Consider the following 13,272-nt stretch of genomic DNA (forward strand, 5'->3'; position numbering starts at 1 on the left):
AGAGCCGCCTTCAGGCAAAGCTGCCTGGTAGAAACAAAAGGATTTAACCCTGTGTTTACTTTTCATGTAACCTCGATTAAACAAGTGCTTGATGTTGTCATCTGTGACGAAAGGTTTTCTTATAAGTGTAAGTTTCAAGAGTGATTCGCTGAAGAAGACCAGGCTGTGGGCCATGCATCCAGCAGAGGGCACGAGGCTGTGGCAGAAGGCATGGGGTTTGGGTCGCCTCAGGATTGGACCGTGCCTTTCAGTTTGTCATTAAGGGTGAGGAAGAGGAAGGCCTTCAACGGGACAGGCTCCCACGTGGCTGCAGCAATGCACTTCGGCAGAAGAACAATTGTGAGATGGCACAGTACTGGGCACGGTTTCCTTCTCTTGTGCCCACGGTTGCTCGGAGAGGCGCCAACTCAGTGGCACCTCACAACCATACTTCATCAGCAGGTAGGACACCGTGGCCATGGTGAAGAGCCTGGTTAAAACACACAGCCCTCCCACAAGGCAGTGAAGAGGAGCGCCACTGGGCAAAAGAGGAAGCTGAGTCTCTGCTGGGCTCCCGAGTCCTTGAGAAAGCTGGTGCAATGAGGCCGAGAAGGCTGGCCCTCAGCGTCAGTAGAATGCCCACAGCCCTGGGTTCCCTGGTCCTGGTGCACGGCCTTGCGGTGCTCCTGTGCAGCGGTGAGTCTCTCCCTTCCACTTTGTGAGAAACTTTCCATTCTGTTTTACTTTGTTTTTGTCTGTTCATCTTAGGGTGTATCTCAGAGGTGTTATGTCATTGGGGGGGAGTCACCCTCTTGACGTTGTGCTATGTGCTTTTCTATTTCTCGATAAATGAAACCCAGGATTGAAGCACCTATAGAGACGGCAAGTAGAAGAAGGGTTTCAGGGATGAGGAGGGGTGGGTACAGTGTTGGGGGTTTGGGGTAAAAGGAGATGATGTCAAGGAGCCCAGGAAGAAAAAGAACATTCGGAAACTGATTGTGGAAGCAATTGTACAATTCTGCTTGACGTGATTGAACTATGGAGTGGAATGTTATATGTATTAACCCCAAATTAATAATAAATTCAACAAAACAAAGCATAGACCCAGGAATGGGTTTGGGACTCGAACTAAATCCTAGCTCCAACTTAAGAGCAATTCATTCTTCCATCATGGCCCTGCTGGATACTCGCCCTCAGGAAGGGAACACGGAGCATTCAGGTGCTATAGCAAGATGCGGTGAAGAAATTAGACGGTGCCCAACTAGCAGCCAAAATCACATCTGGGCCTTAAAGGCTTGTCTCCAAACAGTTATCTAAGTGAGATGTCAACTAAGTCCACATGGAAGGAGCACACCACGATCAGTCACAGAAGGACTGTAAATGAGATGATGCGAAGCCGAAGGAGGGATCAGTATCGGAGCCTAAATTGTGAGAATCCAGTTTGCAGAAGACTGTGAATGACAGTGGGAACCCACGGTTCACTTGCGCGACCTTCAGAAAGAAAGAAAGAGACGCGGAGACATTTGTCCTCTGTACCCATCTGCAGGTAAGCTCTCAGAAGCTGTTCCAGTCATCCCTCTCTCTCTCCGTTTTGGTTTACAGAGCCAGGGCCTGTCTTCCTTGCATTCCCTCTCAGTCAGAAGACTCCTCCTCGCCCCCTGCTCCTCCTCCTCCTCCTCCCAGCTCTCCTTCAGTGCATCCTTAGCAACACGCCCCTGTCCTCCACAAACAGTGCTCTGTTGAGTTTGGGCTGGGTGGAGGCGGTGGTGGCTGACCCGGGTGGGAATGAAAACCCCTCAAAGACCCCAAGTTTCAAAGTTGACAGACCTAGGGGTCTACGAAGAAGAGCTCTATTTTCACTTCCAACCCAGCCCGAGATTAGTAGCTTGAAATCACCTTGACAGTGTCAGTTGCTTGGCTGCACACCACAGGAAATTTTAATTCTGGCCTGTGAAATTGTAATTGCTTCTCAAGGAGGAGCGAGGGATCCTGGGTAATGGCCACAGCCAAGCTCAATGTCAGAGTTGCCAGTTGCTGCCACATCAGATATTACTGGCTGCTGTTCAACAATCACTCCAGCTTTCCTTGTGGAGAGTTGACCTGGGGAGTGGAAGTAAATTAACAGAAACTGTCAGCTCTTCTGAACAACAGAGACAGCAGTGACAGAGGTGGGTGACCTTCGGCCGACAAAGGCAACTTTTCTCCTGTTTCCTTCTTTTTTGGGGGGTTGGAGGGCAGGGAGTGAAGATAAAGTGTTTCACAAACTAATTTCATTACTTAATGGACGAAGCTAGATGATGTCATGATTTCGTTTTTTGGGGTTTTTTTTTAAGGTTTTTATCTGTGGCCTGGTAATATTAAAACTGCCCATTTCTATTCGTGTCTTCCTGGAAAGAGTCAGAGGGGAAAGTGGCCCCAAAGAGTAATTGAAATAATGAGGATAGCAAATCCGTGTCAGGTTGATGTTTGGAGTGGATTACAATTACCTGCTATCCAAGTTAAACTGTCTGAGAAATTACTTCCTGGCTCGGTTTGGCATAAAGAGAGTTCCCAGCTCCCACCGTTGATTATAAAACATTTAGAGACAGGGGAAATTAGCTGGCAGAAGGAAGGGCCTGTTATCCACCCCTTTCTGAGCACAGGGGGCATTCTGTCAGAGGTCAGAAAGGCAGGTGGAGGGGTAAGCTGCCCTTCTTAGACAAAGACTAGCCATCGGGGCATTGCTCTCTTGCTTGTGACCTTTTGAGGGAATTCTGGCGTGGACTCTGCTTTCCCTCTCTTCGTGATCTGGAGGGCGAATTTCATGCAGGGCGCTGCACTTTTTCAAGTCAAGGAAACTTTCTTTTCAGACGTGCTGTGGTCCCTGCTCTTTGCTGCTGTCAGTAAGAGGAGGTGGAAAGATGCACAAATAATGCCATACAATGATGAGGGCAAAGGATGTACAACTCTGCTTTACACAATTGATGTACGTATGGATTGTGATAAGAGTTGTATGAACCCCCAATAAAATGATTTTTTAAAAAAATACACAAACACACACACGGAGCCCTGGTACCCTGGTGGTCATGAGTTGGGCTGTTAACCACCAGGCCACCTGTTTGAAACCATCAGCCGCTCTGTGGGAGACAGACGAGGCTTTCTACTCCTGTAAAGAGTTACAGGGCTACTCCCTGTCCTGTAGAGTCCTTGTGAGTAGGAATTGACTCAATGGCAGAGAGTTTATGTGCGTACCCACAACAGAATATTCATTACCCAACCATGACAAGAAATGAAGTCCTACTACATGCGCTAACACAAATGGACCTTGAAACCTTTAGGCTGAGTGATGTAAGTCAGTTCCAGTTCATAGCAACCCCAAGCCAACCTCACAATCATTACGTTTGAGCCCATTGCTGCAGCCAGAGTCAACCCATCTCCTTAAGGAGTTTTCTCCTTTTACAATGACCTTCTTCTTTACCAAGTTTGAGGTCCCATTCCAAGGGCTGATCAAAAATGTTTGGACGTTTTTTTGCCATCATCGTTTTCAAAACATTTTCTTTCTACTTAAACCCTTGGTATCAGCTCCTCGTTTTCCCCCTCCCTCCCTCACCCTCTGTCCCTCACAAACCCTTGATAATTTTTAAATTACTATTATTTTTTCATCTCTTACAATGACTGATGTCTCCCTTCACCTACTTTTCTGTTGTTTGTCCCCCTGGGAGGGGGTTGTATGTAGATCATTGTGATCGGTTTCTCCTTTCTTCCCTACCTTCTGCTTACCCTCTTGGTATCGCTACTCTCATTATTGGTCCTGAGGGGTTTTATCTCTACTGGATTCCCTGTGTTTCCAGCTCTTACCTGTACCAGTGTACCTGCTCTGGTCTAGCCGGATTTGTAAGGTAGAATTGGAGTCATGATAGTGGGAGGGAGGAAACATTTAAGGACTACAGGGAAGTTGTCTGATTCATCGGTGCTTTACTGCATCCTGACTGGCTCTTCTCTTCCTTGTGACCCTTCTGTAAGGAGATGTCCAGTTGTCTACCGATGGGCTTTGGGTCTCCACTCTGTGCTCCCCCTCATTCCCATTGATATAAAGAGAGTGCCTCCAGTGTTGGCCCTCATAGGGAGATGGGTCAGTGAGGAATATCTTGTGTCATGGTGGGGCCGGCCCTATGGCCCTCTCTGTGCATTGGCTGCTCTGAGCAGGAATATCGTCCTTGGAGCTTCGTAGCCCAGGATGTGCTCCATTCTCTCTCCTCCCCTCTTTGTTTGCTCCTGCGCCAACACACATTTTTTTCATTCTTCTAGCAGCCCCTGTACTTTCACCACTTTACACACAAATAACGTAGGCAAACTGTGAAAATATATTAGTGGGCTTGAGGGACAGGGCAGAGAGAAGGAAAAGGAGCACTCACTGTTTAGGAGACACTGAGCTTCTGCTAAGGGTGGAAAGAAAATTTAGAAATGAATCGTAGCGATGGAAAACAATGTGATAAACATAACTAATGTGACTGAATTATACACATGAGGGAGATTGAAATGACCAGCAATTTGTTTCATATGTGCATACTGTTAGGCAAGCTTCTCTAAAGAAATAATATATATATATATATATATATATATATATAATTAATATTTATTCAGCAAGAAGGAATATCACAGCTAATTAGTCCACACAGCAGTACAGAGGGCTCAGTTCAACTCACTTTCTTGGAATAGTCAATATACTGGAAGTCCTTCAACTCATTCGACTTGCTGGGTCCAGGGTCGAGGAAGCAGACAGTGGAGTCTTCCATCAGGCAAGGCAAGCAGGGTCTGCCCACAGGCAGCAGAAAGCAAGGTGGGGCAGCAACAGTCGATAGCTCCGGAGCTTAGTGAAGCTGTCCCAGATGGGATCTCGAACTCCAGTGATGAATGGGACAGGATCCACCAGCCTCAAGCTCAAGTGACATGACCCCTGGATTGGCTTGGCCCACAGATAGTGCAGCACACAGACTGAGGCAGAGAACTAGCTAATGCAGCAGCAGTCTGATCAGATCACCAGGGAGCAAGAAGGAGATGGTATGCCGGCCATTTTTATTAATTTCAGTCACATTCCAATCAAGCTTCGACCCACCCAAACTCTGCCCACATGTTCCCATTGGCCTAGTTGGCACGATAAACTCAACTATCACATACAACAATTTCTTAAAAATGAGATGGCAAGATCTTGGGATTCTTGCTGTTGCTATTCTGCTATGCAGTCTGAGTGACATACACACAACCATGGTGCCAGCAGGCCTCTCAAGAATATATTAACGCTCATATCCTGAGTTAGTTAGTTTATTGTGCCAACCTGGCTGATAAACACATATGGGATTAATTGAAGGGAGGAGCGATAAATGGCTCGGTGAGCCTCGCCTTTCAAGTTCTCGGGTCTCTTGCTTTCTGATGGTCGCACCAGGGTGCAGCTGCCTTAGCAGTTTCCTGCTGTAGCCGGCAAGGCTCACTTCCTGTGAGCCATCCCTTAGCAGAAGCCACATGAACCTAACCCTATGCAGCCTCCTGGAGCACCCGTGTGGAGATCCCTGCCAGCGCTGCGATGCTTATACATTCACTGACTCGGCTTTGCTCCTGCAGTCGGCATCATTGCGTCTGTTTTGTGAGATGGAGGAGGACTTTGTGGATTGGTGTCGGACATTTGGGTTAATGTTGGACTTGTGGGCTTGGGCAGCACTGGGTTGGGATGTTATCTTGATGCACATTTAACCTTTATACAAAACTCTCTCTTATACATGAGTTTCTGTGGCTTTGTTTCTCTAAAGTACCCAGACTAACACAGCTCCGTTGAGTCACTTCCCACTCAGAGCATGAAAAACTAACAGCGCTTTCAAAATTTTTTCCCCCAGTTCCCCGTTGTGGTAAATGAGACACAAGTAAAGATACTTCTGCATTCTCTGCTTTCAGGCAAGGTCCATCTGACATCAGCAATGATATTTCTCATTCCACATCCTCCTTGGACTTCACCTGGACTTCCTGCCAACTCTCCATTGATGTGCTGCCATCAAATAGTGTCTCCTTAGCACCTCGCACGTGCCTTGTCAATCAAGTTCCTATTCTATTAGCTGTGAGGGGAACTTTGGGAGAGGGAGGCGATGATACGTTTCTGGACCCAGTTATGTTCTGAGCCTTGTTCCAAAGAATCTCAAAAACCAACATACCTGAATCTTTGCTCAAAATATACCTCCTCTTACTCTCAGTTTCTCCATCTATAAAAATAAGGAGAGTCCGATACATGGCTAATGTGAGTCCCCTTCCTTTTATTCTAGGCCGAGCAAGCCTAAGTCCCACGTGAATCAGAAACATGCGACACTGATTCACTTCCACAAAGTATCACAAAGTACAACCTTCCTGTCCAACCCCCTTATGTCTCAAGTTCCAAATCTTCCTCTTTACCAACACAGGGCAGAGAGAAACAGATGGATTATCAGAAGGCAGCCAGTGGTGAAATTTCTGGCGCTTTTACATATGTAACTTCGATGTGAGGTTACCACAGTGTTTGCTTTTCATGTTAATAGGAGTTAACCCAGCTCCTCAGATAGAGGAGCTTGACTTTGCTACATAGCGTGAGGGAAAGCTGGGGTTAGTCCAGGTCGACTAGAGCAACAAATTCATGGACACTCATATGTGTTTAAGAAAGAGCTTTATATACAAGAGCAATTGACTACTGAGAAAACAGAGGCCTCCTTAGCTATGATCTGATTGACCGCCTAGACTCCACCCCTTCACTCTGAATCCTCAAATTGACAGCAGATTATGTATCTACCGCACATCCCCTTCTCCTTTAGATTTGTATGTCCAAAAGTATGAAAAATATTCTTCTGCCCCAAATCTGGCAGTTTTAGCTACTGAAATTTCTTACACCTTGTAGCATGCTGATTGCCCAAGGCAAACTGATTTGCGAAGGTGAAATGTTTTAGACTGATAGCCAGTCAACTTTTCTGTAGCATGTTTTATGAGGCTGTCAGCATTTCTACTGTCAAACACCGGTGAGGGTATTATCTTGTCCGGGTGAAAGGAGATGGGGTGTCTTCGCTGGAGGCCCGGCCACTTGACCTTGTATGAATGGGGTTATTGATCTTACATTTAGAATATAGTATATTTCAAGAAAAACTACTGGGGAATCCGGGGTGAGAAAGACCTACAATCAGGGAAATGGGGAAGCAGCTAAGAAGCTCAATGGTCACAGGTTGTCTTTCTTTGTTCTTTCTGTTAAAAGCAAAGAACAAACAAACAAAGCCTACCCAGTCTGAATGTAGTTCTCCACATAAAACATTTTTAAAAGATCTTTATTTTCTATAGTTGTGACCCAGACTCGGTAAGTGCCATCTCCCAGTGGATCTCTGTCTGACTTTTGATTTCATTCTTGACTATGGAACCAAAAGAGACATGATATTAACTCGTCACCATTATTTCCCGGGTGAGAGGTTTGCTCATTCATTTCCCAACTATGGAGCTGAGTTAAGGTTTTGGTTTCTTGGGCTTCTAGACATGCTATTGTAACACTTCCCTGGGTCAGGAAGGTTCCGTTTACCTGTGCGGTTTGGAATGAAGGGTCATGGAAGGCACATTTAGTATTTATGGGACCAGTAGCCCCCTCTTTGTACCTCAAATGATGCCAAATGGGGTTCTACTAATCTGACAATGGTAGAAAACCAGACCCATCTGCCTTTTTAGACTGCATCTTTTTGTTAATCACCCCACAATCACTGATTAAGAATAAGAGAGAGAGCCTACGGATTTTCAGCTGACCAGGTGTAGTAACTGCATTTGAGATACGGAAGATCAACCCCCAGAGAGTGTGCAGTAATCATTTCCATCGCAAATGATCACCTGAGAAGGTAGCAGGTGCTGGAAGGAGAGAGGGTTGCCAGGTTCCCAGAAGATATCCGGGGTGTAAGTGCCAAAGCCAAGATTCAAGATCAAAGAGGCTGAACTACAAAGACAGGAGCGTGACTCTTACGGATGCACTTTCTCCAGCAAAAGCATGATGGGATCCACGTATCCGCTTCCAGGGATGTATCCCAGCACTGAGTGCAAGGCCAACAAAGCTCCCGTATCCTCACAGAAAGAACCAGAGCTACCAGCAGCTGACTCCGTGAAGCTTACTTACTCCATCCTCCTGGACATGGGCAGCCGTGGCCGCAGACTGGAAATCATTTATAATTTATCAAGGGTTCATGAGGGCGGGAGGGTGGTGGAAGGAGGGAGCCAAAAAAGAGGAGCTGATACCAAGGGCACAAGTGGAAAGAAAATGTTTGGAAAATGATGATGGCCACATAGGTACAAATGTGCCTGATACAATTGATGTATGGATTTTTAGAAGAGATATTAGAGCCCCCAATAAAATGATTTATAAAAGAAGAAAAACTCATATCAGAAGAGAGCATCAGCAGTTACATTGAAGACTGACAATGAGCCATTGCCAAGTTACCTCTTTGAAGGAGATAACATTCCTATTAAAAGTACGTTGTGGTTCATTTGTTTCCAAATTAGACTCATCACTTATTGATAGTCCGGGTGGACTAGAGAAACAAATTCATAGGCACTCATATGTGTATAAGAAAGAACTTTATATACAAGAGCAATTGTATACTCAGAAAAGTCCCAGCCCAGTCAGAACAAGTTCATAAGTCTGATATTAGCCCATATGTCCGATTCCAGTCTATAAATTCCTCTTCAGACTCACACAACACATGCAATGACACCAAATGCAGAAAGATCACAGGCTCCTGTGGATCCAGTAGCAGTTTAAGCATCTCAGCACTGGTGTGGGTCTCTATGTGGCTCCTTCCACTTCAGGGCTCTGGCGTAGCTCCATGTGTCTTGTCAGCAGGAAGACCAAGCAGCAAGTCTGTGTGTTCCATCTCCAGTGAGCTATTTATCTCTGTAGGGCCTCCAAATGAGGTAATCAACCTGCCACCTGATTGACAGGCTAAACTCCACCCCTTCCCTCCTAATAGTCTCAAATTGACACCAGATGATGTAACTGCCACCCTAATGTGTACCCTATGTCATAGCTTTCCAAACTTATTTGGTCTATTGCCCCCTACAGGAAAAAAATGACTCAGAACCACCCCCCCTCCTCCCCTGTGATTAGAAATGTGTGTACTCTCGCCCATGATCCAGGATAAAGCGAAGGTATCTGGTGGCATAGTGGGTTACACATTGGTCTGTTAATCCCAAGGTTGGTGGTTCATAACCATCAGTCACTCCTCAAGAGAAAGATGAAGCTTTTTACTTCCCTAAAGAGTTACTGCCTCAGAAACCCACAAGGACAGTAGGGTGGATATGAATCGCAATCGACTGGATTGGCCGTGAGTTTGGGGGTGTTTGGGATCTGCTTCTGCAGCCTTGTCTGGATTGTTCCACTGACTGAGCGACTGTTTCCCAAAGGCTGGGTTACATAACATGGCAACTCCACATAACAAGGCCAAGTCTAAAGAATCCTCAGTAAACCGCGTGAGGAGGCTATGTTATGTCTACTGGAGGATCTTTAAAACCCCAAACCGAAGCCCAGGGCCTTCGAGTTGATTCCGATATCAGTTCTATTTATTTCTATGGAAATCGGAGATGAAAGGAGAAATGGCTAGTTTAGGCCTTGGAATCAGAAGATAGTTATTAAGAGCAAAGAGATTTATTAAAAGCAGATTTGATAAATCTGAGAGTTAAAATGACTGGTTCTTCAGGTTTTTCTGAACACCCTGGTTTCCTTTACTTTGACCCAGAGGTAGATTGGTTTGTTTGCGGTGGGGGTGGGGGGTTGGCTTGTTTGTTCTTTTGTTTTTTATTTTCTGATGACCTGATTCATCAATATCCGTAAGTGTATTCGGGGCACATACACTAGGAAGACAAAAAGCGAACAAATTAAATTTTGGGTTTCAACTTCCACAGTTGGTATGATGTGGACAGTCCAACTGGACGACGTGGCTAAAAAGTCCAAAATAACTGGCAGCAACCCAAGGAGATGAATGAGTGCCTGCATTTCCTTTTACCCACCAGGCAGGGTGGGGGAGGACATGACTCTGGGGTTTCACTATTCATCTGTTGGCTCCTTTCATCTTTGGTCATGGAAAATCTCCTTGATCTTAGATCGCCCCCCCCAAATCCATCCTCCACAGCATTCATTAACGATCTCCTCAGATGCAGCTGCAACCCATTTCCCTGGACTTCCCCCACCCCACCCACCCCACCCCACCCACCCCCCTTTGCTGCGTTTGTGAGAAGAAACTCCACGTTCCAGCTTTGTTCTTCACATAACGCTTCAGGGTGCTAATATCAGAATCTAAAACACCCAACATGGTTCATAAATTTTGTTTTCATCTTTAAGTAGGAAACAGTAATCATGAAAGGGGAGCAAAGGAACTTTTGCTGTGTGTCAAGAATTTGGTATTGGACATGTGCATCTTATTTCATCTTTCACCCTCCAAGGAAATCTTGCTCACTTAGAGGTGAGGCAGCGTACGAGGAGATGGTCAGGCTAGAACTGAAACCAACTTTTCCCTGAAGTTGAAACTTGTCCTTCTGTCTCTTGATATTGACAGCCTCACATTTCGACTGGAAATAGCAGTTAAATTCCAGTTGATTCAGATCCTTCACCTCGAAATAGTTTCCACACCACCAAAACCAAACTCACGGGCAGAATCGGTGTCAATCCAAGAGTAAGCGAAAAAAGTTTTGCTACGGGGATTCCAGCTCATAGCTCCATGAGTTACTTCAAACCGAAGCATACTTATTCCCATGACCAGCAGATGCCTCCAACATGTGTTCACACCAACACACGTGCCTCGGCTCACTGGGGCGCCTTCCTACCGAGGTCCACTCAAGCCAGGACCTGCCGGGCCACTTACAGTCAGGAAGGTTATGGGGACTGCTTTGCTTGTTTGTTTGTTAGTTTATTTTGAGCCCCAAGGGGTAAGTAACCCCAGTGGTGGGAGTCAAATTATTTAACACCCAGTTTGCTGCCCTAACGACTATTTTAAGTATACAAAAAGACACACCAAAAGGTGGTTTCTTATTTCATACAGTTACTACTTAAATAAGCACAATAAAAGCAGCACATAAAACGAGGTTATAAGTGTTTTAACCTGCACGTGAAAGATAATAATAAATAATACCCGGCCCATAAACCTGTTATTTAAGAGCGTTCCCTATTGCTTCTCGATTGCCGTCCTCACTTGCTTCATCCTTGGCTTTGGTCTGAGTGAGCATCACTGGCTGTGATTTAACCTTCGCCAGCTCTGCTGTGGGAGTGGACTCTCGTGCCAGGTAGACAAGAGTCACTGCGTCTGGTGTGGTAGAAACAGGGGGCTTCTCTACTCTGGACAGACTGTGTTCACCTTTGACAACCCCGCTTCACTTCTGCTGAACTTAGAGCAATTGGCCGGGCGGTATTTTGCGCTCTTTGATCACCTGTAGCAATTGCTGATTCCTGGCACCCTGGCACCCCCTGACCATCTGGCACGTTTTCTCTTACGTTTTGTGTTTGTTTGCTGAAGTGACAGCCGCAAGGGTACAAAATGTAGCATTTCCTCAAAAGTATAATGAGTTTGAGGAGATGAGTAAATGTTACAAACATAGTTCTGCCTCCTTTTTAATACCCGTGGACAGACTGCCCATGACTGCGGGTGCTTAGACTCCGCTGCTGTGCCGGTGAACATTAACAGAGAGTAAGGAATGCAAATCTGTGATTTCCACATGGGGAGGCTGCCGAGTCGCCCGCCTCAGAGAGAACTCTGATTCCAATTGCCGTTTGAACAACCAGTTCACTGAGCTCAACCAAACAAAACAAAAAAAATTAGGTATTGGTTCTGCCAAACCAGAGCGAACCGGCTGAATCCCATCACTGAGATAGGTGTGTGTGTGTGTGTGTGTGTGTGTGTGTGTGTGTCTGTGTGTGTAGATGGAAAACTGCCTTAGTGAGAAATGGGCCAACATGAACATCAAGGGGCGTTTCTTCCATCATGCCGATGCACCTGCTCCTTTTTTGAGGGTACCGAAATGTGTCCTATGAGAATGCTCTAGGGAAGCCTTACCCCATCCACTGGACCGGCTTGATTTTGCCCCTTGAGATTTTTTTTTTTTATTCTCCAAACTCATTAGAAGGAACGTGACTTGTGTGCCTTGAGGTTGGCTGTCTGGCACGGCGTCGGTTGAATAGGGCAGGCTTCTTTGGGGAAGGGAAAGGGAGACTGAGACCCTGCCTGCAGAAGTGTACAGACCAGGAGAGAGGCTGCATGGGGAATAACAGCTTCACGTTTTGATACTGTGTTTGATAAAGCTTTCTGTGGTCCTGGAGCTGTGCTTTTTTACTTGCATGTCATGTGTACAGCATGAACTATTGGTAAACGGACTTTAAAAGAAAGGGGAAATACTTGGGGAGTGGAAGCCTGACTCCTGGTCAAATAGAAACTTAACGTGGACCCTCTGCACTCATTTGTATGATCTAGAAAATGCTCCTAGGTCAGAGCACCTCAAGGCCAAAGAAGCAACGAATCCCCAAACAAAAAAGGAAACCGACTGCCATCAAGTCGATTCCGACTCATAGCGACCCTATAGAACAGACTAGAACCGGATCCTAGGGTTTCACAGACTGTAAATGTGCATGAGGGCAGCCTCATCTTCCTCCCATGGAACAGCGAGTGGGTTTACCCTTTTGACCTTGGGGTTAGCAGCCCAATGCTTATTCCAGCATAGGCCACCAGAGTTCTTCCGAACAGCCAATAGTTCTGTTTACGCACAACTATATGGGAGTTAGGTCCACACAACTCCCTGAGTGTGTATGTTCTAATATCTTATAGCAACTGGAAGTACAGCACATGCAAATTGAAAGGAAACTATTTTAATTTCATTGTAAGATTATCATAATGACTAGGTGATCCCAAGGGCTCAAGCAGAAAGCAAAGTGTTGAGAATGATGATGGCAATAAATGTACAAATGTGCTTGACACAGTGGATGGATGGACGGATGGATTGTGGTAAGAGTTGTACGAGCTCCTAGTAAAATGATTTTTAAAAAAGAAAGAAAGAAAGGGGAAGACTGTGAAGGAGGGGCAGGACAGGGCAGGGCTTCTTTCTGTTGTCCACCAGCCGGACCCAACGGGACAGCACCTGACCATGGCAGCTGTGGTAACAACCTGTTAAATACGCTATCAGAACAGTAATGAAGACCCAAGATAGTCTACGCTGTAGATGAGCAATTCCAATGAGCAGGCCCGGTAAATCCATGATCCTTTGTCAAGGAGGTAATTTATTCACTAGAAGCTGACATTAAGA

The sequence above is a fragment of the Tenrec ecaudatus genome, chromosome 1 (genome assembly GCF_050624435.1).
Source record: "Tenrec ecaudatus isolate mTenEca1 chromosome 1, mTenEca1.hap1, whole genome shotgun sequence".
NCBI classification, from domain to species: Eukaryota; Metazoa; Chordata; class Mammalia; order Afrosoricida; family Tenrecidae; genus Tenrec; species Tenrec ecaudatus.